Source organism: Capsicum annuum, chromosome 6, assembly GCF_002878395.1.
Source record: "Capsicum annuum cultivar UCD-10X-F1 chromosome 6, UCD10Xv1.1, whole genome shotgun sequence".
Classification (NCBI taxonomy): Eukaryota; Viridiplantae; Streptophyta; class Magnoliopsida; order Solanales; family Solanaceae; genus Capsicum; species Capsicum annuum.
In genome coordinates this window covers 159,906,025-159,926,616 of record NC_061116.1, presented here as the reverse complement: position 1 = coordinate 159,926,616, position 20,592 = coordinate 159,906,025, and the positions used below count along the sequence as shown (strand labels likewise).

The 20,592-nt window shown below is 33.3% G+C and overlaps 1 long non-coding RNA gene across 1 annotated transcript; it reads left to right on the top strand.

Annotated features, from left to right (window-relative positions):
* Positions 1 to 1,513: 1,513 nt before the first annotated feature.
* On the top strand, positions 1,514 to 16,434 carry LOC107873147. The gene is made up of 2 exons (XR_001675138.2): positions 1,514 to 1,983; positions 15,699 to 16,434. It is a non-coding gene; the product is annotated as an uncharacterized LOC107873147 (long non-coding RNA).
* Positions 16,435 to 20,592: the final 4,158 nt, after the last annotated feature.

The window sequence follows — 20,592 nt, the reverse complement described above, 5'->3', positions numbered from 1 at the left end:
GAGTGATATAGTAAAATTACGATTAAAGCAGTTGAAATAGTCATGTCATAAATGTTTATTTTAATTTTTTATTAAATATTTTTAATTTTTTAATATATAAATGACTTATAATAATTGCATAGTAAAAATATAGTAAAATCACGATTAAAGTAGCTGAAGCAGGCATTCGACCATGAGCAACCTGCTTCAACTGCTTATTATGACTTTTCTATTATATAGAGAGGTGGTTTCGACCACCTCTTGCAATTACCAAAAAACCAACTACTTCCACTTAATTATATACCATGCCCCAATATATAATAATTTCACTATTTCATCATATGGTTTAAATATTTAATATATTTTATTAATTTATATTAATTAACTATAACTACATATTGAAAGTAAATTTTTTTTAATTTATTTAATTGTTTATCATGTTCAAAACTAATTTGTTACCACAAATCACAATAATTAATAACTTAAAATATTTTAAAAAACATACAAAAATTTTATTGATTCTTACAAAAAAAAAAACCTCCACTCTTATTTGGATTGAGGAATGGTTTGTTGCATTGGAAAGAGGACTCAGTGATCTTTAATTTGATAGGTAATGGGACCCCTAAAATCTTATATTCTATGAGATATGATCGTTTGAAGTTAGCCCTAATAAAAACCCATATCGAAATTGTATCGAAAAGAAAGTTTTATACTTAACTTTGTGTTAGAGATATTGTACGACCTTAATTCATACCTAAAGTACTTTCAAAACTAAAAGTATTGATATTAGCACTCATAAATAATTAAAATTCATCAAACTTGAGTCTATTTAGACACATCCGAAGGCTAAAATCTTCATCAGAAAATTTGAGGTGTCATAATAAATAAAATATTGATTATTGTGGACCCAAGTTAATATTGAGGAATGAAAATTAAGATTTTTCATGAATTTATTACGAATAATTTAGTAATGACGAAATGGGTCGTTACAGTGAAAGACACACACTACACGAAGAGGACAAATATACTTTCATAGACTATTGAACAAGGATATCATGTTTGGTGATATGGAGAATTCAGAGAGTAGGCAAAATTTTGGATATTATATGTGTATTAAGGTTGATCAGGTTAGGGTTGCTAGCGTAAGATGGAGAGATTGGACTTGATGAAATTCTGATGAAGTTTTGAAAGAGCACAAACAAGTCAGATTTGGAGTATAGGTTGTTTAATGGCTAAAATGCCCGATGAATGAAACCGGAGTACAATGATTTTATTGTACAAGAATTAGGGTGATATTCAGAATTGTAACAATTACAAAAATATCAAACTGTTGAGTAATACCATGAAGGTTTGAGAGAAGTATCAAGCTGCAACAATTTATGTCAACAATCTCCAAATCATACTTAGAAATATCAAACTATACCAAATTATTTTAATATCATAATAGTAATACACTGAATTTATTGTTTTTATTGTTGTAATAAAAATATATTCTTAAAATTGAAAATTAAAATCATGAGCTCAAAACTTCACTATCTCCCACATCCACCGTAGAGTGAAGTACAAGGAGGACCACAAATGTCCTATTCATTTTCCTATTTCACGAGTCACACATGTTACTCAATAGGGGGACAGCCAAATTCAGGGTTCACGAGCACGGCGTGGTTGACGCTCTTAACTTAGCGTGAAGACCACAATTATCCCATTGGAGCCTTTCGAAGTGTTTGTACGGAAAACCAAAAAGTAAACCCCATCCCCCACCCCTTAGGCCACGCCCTTCCTGCTTCCCCAATTGTCCCTCTGGCTTTCCAACAGTCCCGACTGGCTAGCTTTAGTTATGGAGTCAGGATGTCATAGTTTTAAACGCCATGGCACTTCATGATTTTTGACTTAGATTCAGAGATATGCAATCAGAGCAAGTGGAATCGGTGACGGATACAAAGGGGGATGCATCGGATTTCAGCTGAATTGAAGCGACTTCACCAACAAACTCCCTTTTTACAGGTTTTGCTTTCCCCTTCCTTTTCTCTACTAATTGTTAATTTCTTCTTACTCAAACAAATGTTGCTATGTTTTCAATGTTAAATCATGAAATACTTCTTTTTTTTTTTTTTTGAAAATCATGGTGTCCGGGCAGCGTCTCTACCTTAGTGCACTTTGCCCGCCCTCCTTAGACCCCACTTTGTAGAAATATAATGAGTATTTTGTTGTTGTTGTAACCGTGGTGTCCTGGCAACTTTCACGCATCTCCACTAATTTCATTGGATACCTGTTCTGTTACTCTATCCATCAAGATACGGATAGATGAGAAGAAATCACTTAGTTTTTTTGTCTCCGCTGGAATTTAAACATGACACCTCATGGTTGTCACTCACTTCATTGACCACTAGGCCACACCCTTGGGGGCCGAAATGCTTTCATTTTTAAAGTTAAGAATTGCAAAATTTTGAGTATTGATTGTCATTCAAATATGTTTTTGATCTGGCATAGAGGGTCTACGGAGAGCTTAGATATCAATTGTGGACTTGTGGAGGAAATGGTGCCCCTTATTGGGAAAATTGGGATTTATCAAGCAAAGGCAATGCTTTTGTAACACAAGAAATCTGTGTTCCTAGAGGGAGTTCTTACCTTGTTTATTGGCTATTCTTTAGACCTCCATGATCTTGCCATGAGCATATGTAGAATTTCTCAGGAGTGCAGTTACCACGTCAAGAAATGAAGAAATAATAAATCCTTTAGCAATATCATATTAATATAAAAGGAATTCAACTACATAAATTTAATTGTCATTTATGACAAACCAAAAACAAAGAAAAGAAAAACATACCTCCTTTATCATGCCATTGGTCTCATTTAGAGTATATGTCGAGACAGAAGCTAAGGGAGGCAACTTGCAAAACCTTTGGAAATCACGTCGTTATAGTCATCAGATAATATTGGAGAGTATTTTTTTAATTTGGGTTCCCCATTTTTTCTTCAAATGCATAGATCTAGCGTTGTTACCTATCTTTTTTGGATAAATTACATAATACTGCACCTTAACTTACCATTAGTAGTTAAAATCCCAATTCTTTAAAATAATTGCATAAATCCCTTTTTTAACTTTCTCTCTCTAAACCATTGGATATTTAATACTCCCTAAATACAAATCCAATTCACAACCCAATATAGAGATCTAAAATTCCTGCGAAATAGAGCCGGTTTCTTTCCCTTTAACAATCTTCTTCGAAAGCGAATTCTTAAGAATATCGAGCAAAACTCCACCATTAGCAATGGTAGTATATCCCAACAACTTGCTCAATCCATCATCATTCCTCACAACAAGTTGTATATGCCTCGGAACAATCCTGTTCTTCATTTTCGCTTCTGTTTGTTTTTTCTTCCCTTTGCTTCAATTTTCATCCGATTGAATTATAGTCAGAGTTTAACTCCAGTGATTTGAAATTTCGTCTTTTTCTACCCTTCTTTTTTTTTCCCTTCGCTTCAATTTCCGTTCGATTGTATTACAGTCAGAGTTTAACTCCAAAGGTTTGAAATTTTAGAGTTCTCTCGCCATAACCACTATTGCTGCAAACCCAAAAATCGCGTTTCAATGGCGGTCGCTAGTGGGTTTGCCATCGGAGATTCGTCAATGAAGGATAAAGATGACGATGTTAATGGAGATACATAAGAATGATGTATTGGAGTTCGAAGATACATAAGAATGATGTATCTGATTGAAAAGAATAAAAAGATGCATCATGCGACCCTCTACCAAATATACAAAAGTTATGTATCTTATTGAATATTAGGTTACAAATACATAATAAAGATGTTTTTGGTTGAAAATATGACAAAAATCATGTATCATAATGTTTTTTGTGCTACTGATACATAAGACTTATGTATCTAAATGTATATCTGGCGATTAATATGTAAGAGTTATGTATCAGTACTTATGTACCAGGAAGGTTGTGTATTTGTGCCTCAATGATGTATCGCGAACATGAAAATTCGGGATTTTATGTAATTATCAAAAAAGTGAGGATAGGGTGTAATTAGGAGTACGAATCAATTGGAATTTATGAAAGTTGCCCATCCTTTCAACTGGTATAAGAGGTGATGCCGCCAATTAATAGGAAAAGCTTACTAATCTTTGCTGTTGGGTTGGCATGTATTGCCATGTTGTGTGTGTACACTCTACCCTCTCTAGACCCCACTACATAGGAACACACTAGGTATGTTGTTGTTGTTGCTTTGTCTTGAGTAGAGGGTCTATTGGAAACAGTCTGTCTCTCTATCTTTCGCGGACCCTAATTATGGGATTTCATTGGGTATGTTGTTACCAGACAAATAAAAGCCTAAGACTGTAGATAGGAGATTCTAACATGTGTCTCCTGTGCAAAGTAATGGCTTGATTGGAGGCATGGTATCAAGTTGTGTTGTTTGGTGTTATATTATATTTGCTTCTTAATTTCCTCATGTAATTTGAGTTAAAATAATTCAAATTTCTAAGTATAAAGCTACAAAATATGCGAAAAATTATGAGAAATATAATGTGGAAAATATACATGTAGGTTGTAGCTTGTAGAATGCAATCTTTTATTTTAATAAGTTCTAAAGTTGTAGCAGCTACACTCCCTGATATGGAAAATATTTCTTCTATTCTCGTACAATTTACACAATAAAGTAGCAAACTAGCTATTACAAACATAATAAATGTAAACATTAAACTAACAGAATTACACGTAAAGCGAAAAATATACTTAACTGTTATCCAATAATCCAAGAATCCTGTTACTCTTGATCTTACTCCTTATTCTCCTTTGATGATTAAGATAAATGTGTATAACTTGTAAAGTAAATGTAGAAATACACAACTTAAAGAAAGTGAAATCCAATATCTAAAAATTCTCCCACCGTCCTAATTATTGTGAAACTCTTTAGTTGTTCAAAGAAGAATGGCAATTTTTTATATTTAGTAACAATTACCCTTAATGAGAGATTTTTCTCAACGCAAAAATCTATGGCTTGTTTTAACCAGAAGTTTCAAAAATCTTTCTTTCATTCTTAAATTTTGTTCATCAAACACCTTCATATCAATTGTGTGGGATGTATGAAGTATAAGAATTTGTTGACAAGAACAGAGACATACTTGTTTCACAACTTAGCAAGTCACCATTAGTCAATCATACCACAAAAACACATAGAAGTTTCAATACCCCACCATGAACAACGAATACTTAATTAAAACTTGAAAAGCATATTCAATTAAAAACTTGTTTGCCATCTAGCTTCTTCCTTAATTTCTTCAATTTCTTGCATATTTCTAGATTCTTCTCAAGTTATCTATGTAAGTTTATCAATGTATTGTCCTAATTATTTCATGTTCTAGCTTTTCGTTCGAGTTATTGTGTCGTTTGCTATTTTTTGGGGTTTTGTCGATTAACAATTTTTTTGTTGGAATTTTTTGGGGGTTTTGCTTTGTTTCGCGTCTATGCTTTGTTGGAATTTTAAGTTCATCATAAAATCCACAATAATAAACACGAGCTGTCATGGTGAAAAAAAATACGACGACAGAAAATAGGGTTAAAATTGAACTGGAAATGCACTAAAAATAAAGGAGTATATGACAGGCAAAAAAAATTAATGGAGAAGAAATTTGGAGAGAGAAGATCGAGAAGGAGGCAATAAAAAGCTCAAATTTGTCCAACAATGGTGGTAGAAGCAAATGGGGAAGAAGATGGCTAATATAAGCCGTAATGTGACTCTTACACCCTATTTACACGGTCTCGCATTCTTGTTTTGTTTGTATCACATGCTCCTATGTGGCATAACCACATAAGATGCCAAGTCTTTTTTTTTCCAACTTAAATCGGGTTGAAGCCCATTCTATAAAAACATGTCATAACAGTGTTTGGTCAGGCCCAAAAGTGACCTGACTCGGATCCACAGAAACATCAAATAACAAATACAAGGGTCCAGTCAAAAAAGGGGTTTAAAATATTTTGTTTTGATGAGTTGAGGGGTTCAAATGGCAAAGACCTAAGTAGAGGTATCCACATTACAAACTCGGACAAGTATAAGGGTCCAGTAGATCATTTTGCCTAATCTAGACAATGACACATTACCCAAATTCCAAAACATGCTCAAACTAGTTCTACATTGTTCCTTTTTGCAAGAGAGCAAATCTAAGGTTAAAATACAAAGGTAATAAATCTTTGGCTATTTAGATAGCTAATTTATACTGGGAATGTTGTGAATCAATGAATAACTATCTAAATTCCTTTCACAACAACAATAAAAAGGCTGTTGGAATAGAACCTTATAAGCCAAACTTTGCAAGGTAGAGTTGTGCCACCATTATTTGCCCACCAACAAAGAGGCTTCTCATATATCATGGATTTTATCATTGAAACCTCACTAAAATACCACTCTCTCTACTAAATGCTTCATTCTCCAAAACTTTTTGCTTCAATTCATTTGATCCTCTGTAATCATCTATTTATCTTCATTAGGAGCTAGTCTTCGACTAGATAAATATTTATCTATTTATCCGTAATCATCTATTTACTGGAGGGAAGTGATTAAACGTGGCATAGAGCAGTTACAGCTGACTGAGGACATGACCCAGGATAGGAAGGTATGGAGGAAAATCATTAGGATAGAGGGCTAAGGTGTGTGGTTGAGTCGTAGGCAGTAGGTAGGAGAGCTTTGGTGTCCTTGTTTGGCAGTGTTCAATTTTTTGGTGGATGTCATACATATGTTATTTTATCATGTTCCATGCATTTTATATATATATATATATATATATATACACACTGTCCTTTGTCTTGAGCCGGGGGTCTATCGGAAGCAGCCTCTCTACTTCTTTAGAGGTAGTGGTATGGACTGTGTACACTCTTCCCTCCCAAGACCCCATGATGTGGGAATATATTGGGTTTGTTGTTGTTGTTGTTGAGGAGCTAGTCTTCGAATCCTATTGCTTTTACCGTGAAGCATGACTATGAATTTACTTTAGAACTAATGTCAAACAATGCAAATAGGTATTATTCCTTTCCACTAAGTGACAAAACTTTCTTGAATTGTATAAAAAGAATGAGAGATTCTTACTTTTGTCTCCTAGATTATTAGTCAAGAACTCACATGTCCAGAAGATGAAGGTAGCGGATATGAGTATTCTTAGATCTATGTGTGGACATACTAGGAGAGATAAGACTAGCAACAAGGATAAACGAGAGGTAAGCAGTGGCATATCTATATGGAGCCGAGAGGTTCGGATGAACCCCCTTCATTGGAAAATTATTGTTATGGGGTCAATTTTTTATTTTTTTTTGGTGTGTATATAAAATGTTGAACCCTCTTGACACAAACTAGAAGCTTAGCTCAGTGGTAAAAGAGGGTTCGGGCTTTCATGGGGCGCACAAGTTTGATTCTCACTTACAATATTTTCTCAATTGCTTACCTTCAAGCCTTTTTTGTTAAAAAAAAATATATTAACAAAACGATGTTGCTCACTTTACAATGGGATAAATCTAATTGGAATTTGAGTTTAATCCCTAAATTCTAAGTCAAACAATAAAAAACCCTTTCTACGATTTTGCACTCTTTGTTGCTCCTATACTTTCTTGCTCTATCCAATGTTATGTCCTTTGTTGGCTGTTGCTCGAGCGCTTGTCTTCTATCACCCTCCATAGCTCTGCTTGTCTCTCCACTCCTCGGACTTTAGTCTCCATTCATGGCTTCCTTGGTAAGTTCTTAGTTCTCTTTTTTTTTTCTTTTTAGAATTCTAATGTTTGTTGTTTTGTTGTTTATCTGTATACAAGCTTGGTGCATAAATCTGTTGGAGTTTGGACTTTCAAAAGAAGTCCATATGTTGTTGATTTAGCTTGAAGCTCTATGCATATCTTTGTCTTTATACTTTCAAACAAATGAAGATTGTGGCTCTTCAGATATGATTGCCAATTTTCCATGGTAGTAAGTGACCGTAAGAAAATGAAAATTCTACTTCCGAGCATAGAAGTAGCTCCTTTGGAGATTTTTGGAGTACTTCTAAGTTTTAATATCCGAGTCATACTAACCAGATGCTATTGGTAAATAAACATGTTACTTCGTAGGATATTTAAGTGAGTATTTTATTCTTAGAGACTTCAGTAACTGATCCCTGGAACATGATATATATTATATATATTTTTAATTTGTTATCTACATATATTAGTTGTAGGCTTCTTCGCGTGTTTGTTTTTTTAATTGTATAATCTCCCTTCACAATAATGTAATTCCATTGAGTTATCCAATTATGTGATCGCTTCACTTAGGTTGCTTTTACCGTATCAAAATGAAATAAATGTCTGAGTTTTGTTTATTAGCATTTATTGTTTACCTTTACAGAATATATTTTATTTTTTAGAAAAATAATTGGGGGTAGGGGAAGGTGATTATTGTGTGGGAAATCGAACTCTCACCAACAAGGTACAAGTTCAGGTAGTCAACCAACTAAACTACTAAGATTTTTCCAGTGTATGACTGATCTAATGTAGGTTATTTATGTATATTTGATTGCAACAGTGAACAACTTATCTGTGGTGGAAAAAGCTATTATAGCGCGTTATATTGTATTCGGAGGTGAGTATTTATGGGTTTCTATTCTTGACATATTATATTGATCATTAAGTTTTTGAAGTTGTCAATTTATAATAGATTAAATATATTAAAACACCCCTCAATTTGTCCACAAAACTCACTTTAACACTTTAAATTTATGGGTAATTATTTCCCCCTTAAAACAACTTTCAATTGAATTTTAGACCACCCCAATAGCTGAGGTGGCAAATTTCAAAAACTTTAGCGCGTAAATGGCCGAAAAAAGTGGGACCCACTTTAAATTTTATAATTTTTCTTTTCTTTCTTCCTCACACCCTACCACCCCTTCTCTTCATCTTCCTCACACCCCATCACCCTTCTTTCTCCTTCCTCTATCCTTTTTTTTTCCACTTCTCCATCAACCATCTCCAATCATATACATAGCAAATATTTTCAAGAATTAAAATTTCAACATTATTTCTTTTTTTCCACTCTTTAACATCAACCATCTTCAATCAAATACATAGCAAAATATTTTCAAGAATCAAAGTTTCAACGATTATTTTTTCACTCTTATCCATCAATCATCCCCAATCAAATACATAGCAAAATACTTTCAAGAATCAAAATTCTAACGATTTGATCCAAAATAAAAAATAGTGAACCTCAAAAACTGATTGAGTTCGAATTTCGAAGGAAAGGGTAGGGTGGGGTGGGGAGAAAAAAAAGGGGACCGGGGTTGGAATTTTCAAATGAAGAATATGGGTGGGTGGCGGGGGCAGTGTTCGGGGGGGGGGGGGGAAGAAAGATTAGGGGTAAGCTTTATATATATATATATATTTAAAAAAATAATTTATTTAGGTGGCTCTGAAATGGCTCTGACGTGGCTCCAACGCGTGCGTGTGTACTGCACTCTCTGTAGTGAGAGAGGTATAATATTTTTGGGGTGGTATAAAATTTACTTAAAAGTTATTAAGGGGGTATATGATTGCCCGTGTAGTTTAGGGTCTACAATAAGTTATGCGGACAAGTTTAGGGGTGAAATGATGCATTTTCTCTTAATAATATTGCAAAACACTTCAACATGATAATGCTATAAGACTATAAATTCAATGAATGTCTATCATGATCTTAAAGAGCTAAAACATATGGATCCTCAAAGTTAGGTACTAAAATGTCATGTTTGATATAAAATATAAATATTTTAGCAATAAGAAGGTCTGGAGGACGCGGATTACGGCAGAGGATTAGAGCCAGTTCGGGTCGCTAGTGTAGGGAATTACTTGGTGGGGGTTTTATTCTTGTCATGATTCCGTGTTCCGTGTTCCATGTTGTATTACGAATCTGTGTGCTTTCCCCTGCTTTCCTCTGCTTTATATTACTTATGGGTGCCGTATTTATGTTATGTAATCTGCTTCTGTGCTGCACTATGTGTTTGTGTGGTATCTCGTGCCTTGAGCCGGGGGTCTATCGGAAACAGCCTTTCTACTTCATCAGAGGTAGAGGTATGGACTGCATACATCTTACCCCCCAGACCCCATTAGGTGGGAATACACTGGGTTTGTTGTTGTTGTTGTAGCAATAAGAGAATTTCATTCGTCATCGGACACTTGCAATCTTTCTTTGCTACTTCAACAAGTAGCATGATATTTGCAACATTGTTCCTTTTTTTGTAAGTATTTATTAAGCTCATTTGTGATTGCTAAAATATCTCTCATCAAATACAATATGAATGCAACCTCAAATGTTCAACTTACTTTGAGATGTTCCATTGCTTTGGCTCGTTCATCCTTATTTCGTGCATCAAGAACAAGTGATTTAAGAATGTCAAGAATAGAGTCAAATATAAAGATAAAATTGTCAAAAGCAGTGGCGGAGCTACTCTTCAATTAAGGGGTTCATCCGAACCCCCTTCAGCAAAAATTATGCTATATATATATATATATAGTTAAAATTATTTTTTATGTATAAATTGTAGATGTTGAACCCCCTTTCGTTAGTTCGTATGTTCACTTATGAATCCCCTTAGTAAAAATTTTGGCTCTGCCACTGGTCAAAAGATTTATAATGGGTATCACAAGCTCTTAAAAGTCAAGTTCTTGATTCAAGCCCCTACTAGTCGTAAGCTCACCCATATTTAATGCCTCTTGAATTTCATTTTTTTTTAGAATTTTGAAGTTCATCTATACGGTTTAAAGAAGCTCTCAATATATTCAAAATATTTGAAACCAATACTACAAGTTCTTCCTAGTTTAATACATTCTTTTGAGACCGCAATAAGGGTTAATTGAAGTTGATGAGCGAAACAATGAATGAAATGAGCTAATCTACTTTCTTTCCTAATCAACATTTTAAAGCCATTAATCTGACGTCACATATTGTTTGTACAATCATAACATTGCCCACGCACATTTGATAGACTCAAGAATATTGATCAAGTAAATTAACAATTGCTCTCTTTAGAGATAAAACACCAATATCTTGAACATAAAAAATATAAATAAGTCGTTCTATCACAAATCCCTTTCTATATTTATATCGTAAGACAATAGTCATTTGCTCTTTGCGCATGACACATTAAAAGATTCATCAACTAGTAAGGCAAAATAGTCATCATTTAATTCCTCAAGGATAACTTAATTGTTTCTATCTTACACAATATCTTTCTGAATTATTGGAGAAGTCATTTGATCATTTTAAAGAGCATGTTCCAGTATATAATCATGAATTATCTCACTTTTTTGCATAACATGAGAGAATTTGAAGAAAATTACCTTGTGACCTTGTAATGCGAACCCTTTGAGTTGTAAGAAGTCTTACTACATCAATCGAAGCGCTTAAGTGGACCCAATACCCATGCTTAAGTTGATTAGATTGTCTTTCAAATGCAAATTGAGTAGATTGTTGTTGTCGTAAAAAATCTTGATTTTTTCTTGATTGATTATGTATGTTTTCCGGTAGACGAATATATTTTTCAAGACTACTCTTTTTCTGACAACTATTAAACTTATACTTGAAAATACTTCACCTTGATGAATGTTATGATCTTTAAATAGATAACAATAAAAATAATAAGTTGCATCTTTACTAACACTACTTCAACCAATCATGATATACATCATCAAACTATTCATGATTAAAACAATGCATTGATCTAAAAATACTTATTTGAGGATACTCGTGCAGTTGCAGACGAGTTTGACAAGAACCATTTAGAAGGTATGTTCTTCTAATAACATCACGATGATTTGAATGATAGTTCAATATTGGGTTCTTTCACCCGAATCAAACTTGAAAGAACCCAAATCAAATTCTTGAGGAGAATTTAATGGTACTTTTGCATAGTTGACCTTTCCTTCTTGGTGAAGATTGACTAATCGAGGCTAAACTCGATTTTGATACTTTGGTAAAATACTTTTTCACAGAATGTTAAGACTGAATTGTAAAGTAAGAACTTCATTATAAGGTAAAATAATTAAACAAGTGAGGTCATAGTTCATACATAGAGAATGTAAAAAGTTGCTAGTTAGCTTCAACATCATCAAACCTATATTAGCATATGATAAACTAATTAGAGAATTGATTGAGACCTAACTGCCTAAGCAAATTACTTTAAATATAAAGTTACACTAAATGATGCTTACCAAATTCCAATTGATAAATTTTCTTACAAAATAAAGCTTCTACAACTAATATATGTTGATATCAATATATGTTATATTCTAGAGATCAATCACATTTTAATTCTAACCAAAAGAGTAGAAGTACTCCAAGAATAAAATGTTTATTAAAAATCCTACAATGAGACATGTTTCATTACCAATAGCATCTAAGTTAGTATGACTGGAATATTGCAAAAATTTCCAATGCAGCTACTTCCATGCTCCAAGGTAAAATTTTCATCTTCTTACAATGACTTACTCACTTTACGTTGTCAATCATGTTGAGAAACCACAATTTTTTTGAAAGTCAAAAGACAAGGTTATTCACAGAGCTTCAAGCTAAATTAGTCACATATAGACATTTGTTTTTTGAAACTTCAAAACATTTATGCACCAAACTTGTACATAGATAAACAACAAATATATTGAATTTTGAAAAATAGAAGAGAACTAAAAACTTAGAAAGCCATGACTAGTTTGGATTCCAAAGAGTGGAGAGACAAGCAGAGCTGCAGAAGGTGGTAGACGTCGAGCAGCAACCACCAAGGATGCAACACTCGACAGAGAAAGAAAGTGTAGGAGCAAATACGTATGAGGGTTTTTTATTATTTGACTTGGAAATAAGGGATTTAACTTAAATTCCAATCAGATTTGTCCCCCCTTTCAAACGAGCGACGTCATTTTGTTAAATTTTCTTTTGATAAAAGTTAAGTGCGTGAAGTTCTCGTTACAGAGGACTTTTGACCTGGCAGACTTGGGGATTTAGCTCAAATTCTAATATGATTTGTCCCTCTTTTCAAATGGTGACGTTTTTTTATTTTTTAAAACTAAAGTTAAAATGCTCTAGTTTTGGCTAGGCATGGAGTTTAAGAAAGTAAAAGTGGATTTTTGAATCTTGTGGTCGTAAACTAAAGATATGTGGAATAGACCAAAATGCCTTTTAATCTTGTGTTCTTAAACATGTCACGTAGAAAGTTATAATTAAAGAGTTGTCAAAAGGGAAAAAGGTATTCTTTTTTAAATGGATTAAAAAGGAAAGTAAGACAAACAAATTGAAACAAATGGAATAATTCTTATGGTTATGTGGACAAGAGTAATGCTCTTTGCATTGTATGACACATTCACTAGTTGAAATGTTATCATAAATCATGGGTTCAAGGTGGAAGCAATTGAATTCAAAAAATTGTTCCTAATGAAGATGAAAAGATTTTATGACTAGGATTAGACTAAGTTGCTTGGACTCTCCAAAAATGTTGCCGCACCCGTGTTGGATCCTTAAAAAATACACTATTTTTGGAGGATCCGACACGCACCTGTAGACATTTTTGAAGAGTTTGAGCAACTTAGGAATCAGATACTTCAGAAATTTAAATGAATTGAAATAAGTATATTATAATATGGAGTATTTTGTAGCGGAGTGATAATTTTTTGTCTCTCATGTGATTGAGGCTATGATGTATAAGGAGCCTTTTCCTTGATCAACAAATTAGGATGTCTGGGTTTCACTTTGGCAAAGCTTGGCTTACGAGTTGCTTTCGCCAGTGTCTTTCCTTGTTGTGAAAGGAATTGGAGCACTTACTCAAATGCTTTGCAACATTAAGAGAAACAATTCAACTACCATAGTAGCCGAAGATCCAGTGTTCAGGGAAGCGTGATGTGGAAAAAAGCGATAAGGCTTCGCATTATGTGAAGCGTGAAGCGATGTGAGCGCATCATTGAAGTGAAGAAGAAGAAGGTGCAATAGTGATAGTTGCACTGTGAAGAAGAAGAAGTCATAACAGTGGACTTCAAAGTTAAACTTAGAAAATTGTAGCAGTGGTAGTCACCACAGTAGACTCTTTTTTTTAAAAAAATAAAATTGATCCTAAATATAAATCAACACGAAGTGACTTTTTTAAATTTAAAATTGATCCTAAAAATAAAATCAACATGATGCGCTTGCATCGGCCACTGGTAACGAGAGGGGCTTGCATCGCTTCGCATCATCGTATTATGCGACAATGCGGGCACATTCCTAAACACTGCGAAGATCTATTTTTGTGCATTATAATCTACTTTGCTCTCTCGCTGAAGGAACAATATAGAACTGTTCCAAGCAGATATTGGAATTTGGATATCTACATTTTCTTCATTTGATATTTTCAACACCACCACCACCACCAACAAACACAGTATATTCCCTTAAAGTGGGGTATGAGGATGGTAAGTGTACACAATCCATACCACTACATCAGAGAGGTGAGATAGGGAGGTTGTTTACGATAGAACCCCGACTCAAGACAAAAACAGTCCAAAAAAGAAATAGTAAAGGAACACCAAACAATAGGTATTAACACTCCAGATAATAACATAAACAAGACTAGCACCAGATAAAAGACTAGATATTTTCTTTAGCAATTTATTTATCATGTCAACTTTTTACTTTTTCAAAACTTTGAAGCTTTAATATTTCTACATGCTTTGGTGTTTCTACGGGTGGAGATAATTCTGTAACCTATCTGCCATCAACATTTCAGCATAAAAGATTAAAATACTACATTCCACTAGCTATTTGTAAGTTTTCCACAATTTAGGCATACCGTTTCAGCTCTATTTTACCAATTTGATTTATTTAAATCCGAATCCTCACACCCGTACATTGTTGAGGTTATGACTCCACGCTCATATCCGATCAACATAGAAATTGATGCACCTGAAAATTTATGCAAGCACCAGGAAATGACTTAAGCTTCCTTTTGCAGTCATTGATATACATCATTCAGTAGGGATATCCATAAAACAATTTTGTTCCAGAAAGCTTTAAATCGAATCCTGCAGTCAGGGATATGCTATTCATTGACTACTAATTGGCATTCTGATGAGGCCTTTCTTGTCTAGGGCCCTTATGTGCAATGGTAGTTTTTGAGATTGTGCTCTTATCTAGTATAATGTCCATTGTTTTTTTACGGTGATGTCTGTGCTAGACTACATGCACCTCAACTGTTTAACTGGGTACCTGCATCCCCGCACTAGTTTGGATATTGAGTATTTCTGCCTTCCAAAGTTTAGATAGATGGGAGGAAATCACCTACCTTTCCTTTTTCACCTCTGTTGAAACCTTGGTGTAGTTACTGTGCAAAATAGTCTTCTGTATGTTGTGCAATTCAGGTGGCACTGTTTATACTGGTTCTTTTAACACATATCTTGATGTTGTCTGTGAGGCCTTTGAACCAGATATTGCTGATCCTGTGTTACATGGACCTCTGTTCCACCTTGATGTAATGGTGATGTAATCTTTCAACATACCTTAAAATCTGCTAAAAGTCGAACACATGCATTATGATATTTGACTCTTATATCCAAGTTTATAACACAAGGGCTTAAAACTGTATGTGGTTGGTCAGCTTGTTTTCTTTTTGCCAACATCAGGACGGCATATTTCTTGCTTCTATTGCTTGTTATTGAGCCTTTTCTTGTCATTAACTGATAAGCTAATTTACTTATATCTGATTACAGGGCTTGTGCAGGAAGAACCAGAACTGCCCGACAAACTGGAAAAGGTATCAAGCTGCTTGCAAGGAGTAAGTGGGAAGACTGTTAGTAGATTCTTGTAAAGCCTTGGGGACCAACAATCAGCCTCCAGCAGATAGAGGTGTGGAGCTGTTTGTGCAGCCCCAAGGATCTTTCTTTTAATTGTTTGTTCCTGCACAACAATCCTAGTTTAGATGACTTACTAGTTGTCTAATCACTGATGTTATGGCTGTCTGGCATGATTCTTTTATTTAGAATAGAATGCTAAGTAATGTGGAAACTCGGCCAGATCCACTACTACCAGCATTGAGAAAACTTTCTGCGTTTGTTGCTTCGAGAGATCGATGGTTTGAAGGACTAAAAAATACATCAGGTTGCAGATTCTGGGTATGGTGATATTATTAGCTATTTTCTACTTGCTGGAGACAAACGTTTAATTGACACTTGCAGTTGGTCAACAGCAGTAGAAACTTGTTCCTAGGAAGAATACCAATTTTGAGGAGTAAAATTTTCTGACTATCCAATCCAAGGAAAAAATGTAGTTCGAGCACAAGAAACAGATGTTTGTGCAGACGGATCATCTTCGAGGATATATAGTAGTTGCTGCAAAGGGGCAGTTTGGATAGAAGAGTGCTCTTCTTCTGAAAAATACTGGATATGAAGATAAGTATTAAATAGAGCAACTTTAACTTATATTACACAAAAACAAGTCCTTGTTTCACACTTCTTCTAGCTTGATGCTTTCTCAGTTGCTCGCCGTGCAATCCACTGCAAAACATCATATAAACAGTTACCATGCCCTTTATGGTAACTTGGAAGTATATCCCTGATTGAAACACAACAAGTGGCTAACTTGGAAGTATATCCCTGATTGAAACTCAAATTATGGGGAATAGGGTAAAATGGATTTACAACCGCAAGCTCTTTTTGCATAAATATAGCCACAACGTAGGTCCCTCAGAAATTAGAAAGCACTATAATTTCAAAGTATGTCCCTTCATCTACACACGTTACCTTAATACTACTTAATTCCTTCGACATCATTTTTTTTTTAAAAAAAAAGAATGAACTACTTTTTTAATTTATTTAAATTTTTTTATTTTTTTTATAATACTTGAATTCTAATTTTTCGCACGTGATATATTTGAGACCATAATATTAAAAAATATTTTTATACATTTAATATAATTCACAAGATTTAAAAATTTATTTTATATTTTTAAATTTTATGTTAAGCCAAAATAAATTAATCTTTTTAAAACGAAGAAAACATTTTTTAAGTTTATAACAAAAAGATAAGAAGTTGACGGATGTGACTGGAAAAAAAAAGCCTATTATTACCTGCTAATCTAGATAAAATAAATAAAGTATCAAACTTAAGCATGAAATTACAAAAAATAACAATAATTATATTAAATTATATTTTGTAACATCCATAACATTATTTTATGTGGTCCCTACTTTTTACCCACTTGGAGAAGTAACTGTAAGTTTTTCCTCTTTTCACGCCATTAGCTTTCTCTTTCATTATTTTGAAAGATTTTTTGCCGTTTTTTTTTTGCCCTAAAGTATATCTTCCTGCTCCCATTTTTTTTATCACTTTGCACGATTTTAACATCATCAGTAAAGATTATCTTCATCTATTTCAGGTAACTTTTAATTTAGCTATTGCATGTTAGCATTTTTTTTTTTTGGGTAAATTTCAGAATTAGCAAACTCTAATATATCTCAAAATCAGAATTTAAGGTTTTTGATTTTAATGGCTGAACAAACACCAAAATCGCAAACAAATAGTGGTATAAGTAATTCAAATTTGGTCAATGATTGTGGACCATCCTTTAGTCTTAGGTTAACTCAAGAAGATGTAGTTAAAGTTGTTTCAAATTCTTTACAGTCGAAAAAATCTGAGAAATCGGAGGAGATTAGGTCGAAGTTTCGCAACGATCCGCTGAAGATGAAATTTTTTTGAAAAAAAACCGTTGAAGAAATCGCCTTCTCAGAAGGAAAAAGAAATTAAAAAAATCGAGAAGAAAAGGAAAGCGAAAGAAATTGAAGGTTTGACTAAGGTTGATAAGGATGTTCAAATCTCTTTTGATCATGATTTTGAAGATGTTAGCGAGGAAGAGGTATTTTTTTGTTCTAAATGTATTTTTTTTGAGTAAAATGTATTTTGCCCCAAGTAAAGATGTTGTTAAAGTTGTAAGTAATATGCATTTTTTGGATGTAGTTAATATGTATTTTGGTGTTATGATGATATTTTGTGATTGAATGTTGATTTGTGAAGATGATAGTATAATTGGGAAAATATATTGTTGTATTAACTACTCATGAAGAGTATATTGGCTATATGTATTTTTAGCATAAATGATTTGTATTTTTCAGCGTTGGTTGCAGTTTTGATTGGTAAGAAATACATATGCATGTTAATTTTACTTGAAATACTACATCAGTCTGTTGGATATATATATTTTTAGTACATATGATATGTATTTTTCAGTGTTGGTTGCAGTTTTGATATGATAAAAATACATATGCATGTTAATTTTAGCTTAAATACCAGAACAATCTATTGACTATATGTATTTTTAGTATATTTGATATGTATTTTTCAGTGTTAGTTGCAGTTTTGATATGATAAAAATACATATGCCTGTTATATATTTTTGATTTTTATTGGCTGCTTGATTTTTTGGCTGTATGTTATATGATTTTTTGTATAGGTGGTGCAGGATGAAATATTCATTGTCAAAAAACTTCTAAGATTTGTACCACACATGTGTTCTTACAGTGATAAAGATATTTATGAAAGCATACACACAATTTTAAACAAGGAACAGTTTAAAAACTTTTGCGACAAAAATATTTTTGGTTATTTTATGAAGAAGCAACAATGTGTAGTGCAAGCACAGTTGTGTAGATACGTTATGACGCTTAAGGTGAAGGGTAGTTCTTTTTCCGGGATTCTGATTTATGCTAATGGGACCTTTCTTAATTTTACTCCCAGGGAATTTGCTAGCATAACTGAATTGAATTGTGTGTCAAATAGGTATGACTTTATTTTTGACGAGGGTGTATCAAATAGGATGGTTGAGAAGTATTTCAATGGGGCAAAAATTATACAGAAAAGGCAACTATTTCTAGTATTCACGGAGAGAGTATGGGGGGAGAACAATGATACGGATGCTGAGAAATTTGCGATCCTGTACTTTCTGCATTCATTTGTCTTATCTAATGTTGAAACGATGGTAATACCCTGTCTTCATTTCGATTTGGTCGATAGTGAAAGATATAAGGATTTTTCATGGGGTTCTTTATCTTTTGAAGATCTGGCCAGAAGTTTGAACAATCGGTTGAAAGCTGGTGGTCAATTTTATTTGATTCAGGGAATGCCACTGGCTATTCAAGTGTGGCTTTATGAATGTTGTTCAAATGTCCCACCAAATATTGCATCGAAGGTTGATAATCGGATTCTCCGATTATTAAATTGAAAGACGATTGCACCTCGTCCACGCTTTGAGTTTTTGATGAATGCTATGTTCAATGACAATGGCAAGGTTTGTTGTTACTAAATACATATATATTAATATGTATTTTACAGTATACATATATACATTTTTATTTACAATTGTTTAACTGATTCTTTAACATATATTATTTACCTATTATTCTAGGTTGTCTTTAAGAACATAGAGCCAATGAAAAAGGAGCTATCAAAATTGCAAATACCACAGAAGGATGCAATACAACATGAACATTCTGTTGATTCTGATGACGACTTCCAGGATCCACCACCAAGAAAGATTAACGAACATTCAAAGAAGAAACAAAAGGTTGATTCCTCAACACCGGTAGTGAAGAAACCTTTAAGGAAAAAGCAAGTAGATAGTTTTGATGAGCATACCCAAACGAGGACACCAGCTCCTCGTGCTGCAAAGACTGATGGAATGAAGACACCAGTTTTCAAGCCAATTTCAACACGACAGGTATCTTTTTCAAAAATGAAGAAAGGAAAGCAAACAGCTCGAGTTTTTTTTCCTCAGGTATACTCAAAGCCAGATATTCATGTAGAGAAAGTAGTCGTGTCAAAGCCTGAGAGATGTTGAGAAAGAAGCTTTTATTTCTAAGAAAGATTTTGTTGCATTCCGCGATGAGGTAATTTTTTTTTTTGGCAAATATTTTGTTTTACATGGAAAAAAATTTGTATATAGATTTTTTATCAAAATAGGTTCGTCGCGAGTTTAAAGGAATTCGAGGACTAATGAGAAAAAAATTCAAAAAGTTGAAGAAAGCATTCTCTCAAAGCAAGGTAAATTTTTTCTTTAAAACTCTTAGTTGATTTGAATATGTATACTTATTGGACTGCCTTATACAAATACAACATATTTTGTAAAATAATTCGTTATGTTATTGGACACAAATTTTTCAGGAGCAGGTTGTAGATATATAAGCTGATAAACCAAATGTTGATGAGGGAGGGATAGAGCAATCTGGACAATATTTCAGTCCTGATGTTGTTCAATCTTCAGATAATATTTCTGACGGTACAAAGGTAAATATTAAAGATCCAAATACAAATTTACTTGTACTTTTAAATTTTATATTCAAAATATAGTTGAGGTTAATAGAACTATCAAATTTGGAATAGAATTGAAGATTGACTTAGTATGATATGCAAGTATTATTTGTTTATGTGTTGTTGATACTTTATGTATTTTTTTCTTAAATATATATGCACTGTTCAATAAATATAATTATTTTTTACATCACATGTAGTGTATATATATATTTTTGAGGTTGCTCACATAACAGTAAATATTATTTGGTTCACTAAAAACATTATAACTTACGACACAGTGTGTTTTTAGTTTTATTCATATGT